Raw genomic sequence first — 3,260 nt, 5'->3', positions numbered from 1 at the left:
TACAACATACGCAGAGTACGACCCTGCCTCACACAGGAAGCGGCGCAGGTCCTAATCCAGGCACTTGTCATCTCCCGTCTGGATTACTGCAACCGCTGTTGGCTGGGCTCCCTGCCTGTGCCATTAAACCCCTACAACTCATCCAGAACGCCACAGCCCGTCTGGTGTTCAACCTTCCCAAGTTCTCTCACGTCACCCCGCTCCTCCGCTCTCTCCACTGGCTTCCAGTTGAAGCTCGCATCCGCTACAAGACCATGGTGCTTGCCTACGGAGCTGTGAGGGGAACGGCACCTCAGTACCTCCAGGCTCTGATCAGGCCCTACACCCAAACAAGGGCACTGCGTTCATCCACCTCTGGCCTGCTCGCCTCCCTACCACTGAGGAAGTACAGTTCCCGCTCAGCCCAGTCAAAACTGTTTGCTGCTCTGGCCCCCCAATGGTGGAACAAACTCCCTCACGACGCCAGGACAGCGGAGTCAATCACCACCTTCCGGAGACACCTGAAACCCCACCTCTTTAAGGAATACCTAGGATAGGATAAAGTAATCCTTCTCTCCCCCCTTAAAAGACCTAGATGCACTATTGTAAAGTGGCTGTTCCACTGGATGTCATAAGGTGAAAGCACCAATTTGTAAGTCGCTCTGGATAAGAGCGTCTGCTAAATGACTTAAATGTAAATGTAAATGTAAATGTCCTATGAGTGTCATCTGATGGAGATAATCAAAGGTTAGTGATTCATTTTATCTATATTTATGCTTTTGTGACTGTGAAATATCGCTGTGTGTGTTTTTGAATTTGGTGGTCATATAACATAAATATATGTTGTGTTTTTGCTGTAAAACATTTTAAAAATCGGACACGATGGGTAGATTAACAAGATGTTTATCTTTAATTTGCTGTATTGGACTTGTTAATGTGTGAACGTGTGCCCCCCTAGCCTCAACAGGTTTTAAAACAAAGACATAACAAAAGAACTAAGGTCAGAACGTGACAGTAGGGGTGGCCAGTCAGGATGTCCAGGATTCAGTTGCAGAGGGAGGTATTGAGTCCCAGGGTATTTTGCTTAGTGATGAGCTTTGTGGGTACTATGGTGTTGAATGCTGAGTTGTAGTCAATGAACAGCATTCTCACATAGGTGTTCCTTTTGTCCAGGTGGGAAAGGGCAGTGTGATTGCATCATCTGTGGATCTGTTGCGACAGTTTGCGAATTGGAGTTGGTCTAGGGTATCCGGCATGATGGTGTTGATGTGAGCCATGACCAGCCTTTCAAAGTACTTCATCGGTAGCACTTCATGGCTACCAATGTGAGTGCTACGGGGGCGGTAATCATTTAGACAAGTTACCTTCGCACAGAGACTATGGTGGTCTGTTTGAAACATGTAGGTATTACAGACTCGGTCAGGGAGAGGCTGAAAATGTCAGTAAAGACACTTGTCAGTTGGTCCGCGCATGCTTTTAGTACATGTCCTGGTAATCCGTCTGCCCCTGCGGCTTTGTGAATGTTGACGTGGTTAATGGTCTTGCTCACATCTTCTACGGAGAGCGTGATCACACAGTCATCTGGAACAGCTGGTGCTCTCATGCATGTTTCAGTGTTACTTGACTCGAGGCGAGCATAAAATTAATTTAGCTCGTCTGGTAGGCTCGCGTCACTGGGCAGCGCGTGGCTGGGTCTCCCTTTCTAGTCTGTAATAGTTTGCAAGCCCTGTCACATCCGAAGAGAGTCAGAGCCGGTGTGGGAGGATTCAATCATAGTCCTGTATTGATGCTTTGCCTGTTTGATGGTTCGTCTGAGGGCATAGCGAGATTTCTTATAAGCGTCCAGGTTAGAGTCCCACTCCTTGAAAGCAGCAGTTCTAGCATTTAGCTCGTTGCGGATGTTGCCTGTAATCCATGGCTTCTGGTTGGAATATGTAAGTACCGTCACTGTGGGGACAACATCGTCGGTCCACTTATTGATGAAACCGGTGACTGAGGTGGTATTCTCCTCAATGCCATTGGATGAATCCCGAAACATATTCCAGTCTGTGCTTGCAAAACAGCCCTGTAGCGTAGCATCCGCGTCATCTGACCACTTCCGTATTGAGCGAGTCACTGGTACTACCTGCTTTAGTTTTTGCTTGTAAGCAGGAATCAGAGGGATAGAAGGATATGGGAAACACCTATTCTCTGTTTGTCCTCCCCTCTATCCCCTCCCTTTCTTTTCTCCTGTCATCTGCTTGAAAACTTTTAAGAGAGAGGGAAATAGAGAGACATGAGAGGTTAAAATCTTAGGGACAATTCTAAGGGGCAATTATTGAAATGAACACCATGCAAGAGGCTACAAAGAATGTGTGTGTGTCCTGTCCCCACGAATTGGTTTTCTCTTCCAGCAGTCTGGTTGGAGTCTCTTCTTTTCTATTCGTTGGCTTCAGTGGTGAACATCCCCCTCTCCTTTCCTCTTTTTCAACTTCTCCCCCACTTTCACAAGAAAGCAATTGTGTGCCATGTTAATCACACTGTACTATATCTACTAGTGTCACAAGTGACAAAATGTTTACCATTCATTTTTACTGTGTTAAAATTGAATTAGGTTCCATAACATTTCTGTGTAATATACAATAAACTAGAGTTTTTCCAATATTGTGCTTTGCAATGTTAATGAAATGGATTTGTGATCCACCAGTAGAAAACATGACAATGTTTACCATACATTTTTACGGTGTTAAAATTGAATAAGGTTCCCTAACATTTCATTTTAATATACAGTACACATTTATTTTCCAATGTTGGAGCTGGCATAATATGGAAATGTTATGTTTTGCAATGTTAATGACAATGGATTATTAATCTGCTAGTGGCACACATGTAAAAATAACTATACCAGTCATTTTTACAGTGATATTTTTCTCACACAGGGGGTCATCAAAGTTCACTAATATAAATACTTAAAATAACGAATATTGGGATGGAGCAAGAAAATGTAGTTATTTAACACTTTTTAAAATGTGTAATGTTTCTTTAATGAAATACCCCCCCCAAAAAAAAAAATGTTTTTATCATATCAATCTCTCTTAGATCTTGCTGTGAAGTTGTGAGCGTGTGTGTTTACAAAATATTACCCCGTTAGGCTCCTGCCTCACTCTACCAGTGATATCAAAGTAATTTTTAATTAAGCGTGAACATGAATTTGGTATCATTTTGATGAAGGAACATTGAATAAGTGTGCTTCAAGTGTTTGCTTGGAATGATTAGCAGCTATCGTGCATGAGAGTGCATCT

Source organism: Oncorhynchus nerka, linkage group LG10 (genome assembly GCF_034236695.1).
Source record: "Oncorhynchus nerka isolate Pitt River linkage group LG10, Oner_Uvic_2.0, whole genome shotgun sequence".
In the NCBI taxonomy this organism is placed as follows: Eukaryota; Metazoa; Chordata; class Actinopteri; order Salmoniformes; family Salmonidae; genus Oncorhynchus; species Oncorhynchus nerka.
This window is presented reverse-complemented; position numbering follows the sequence as displayed.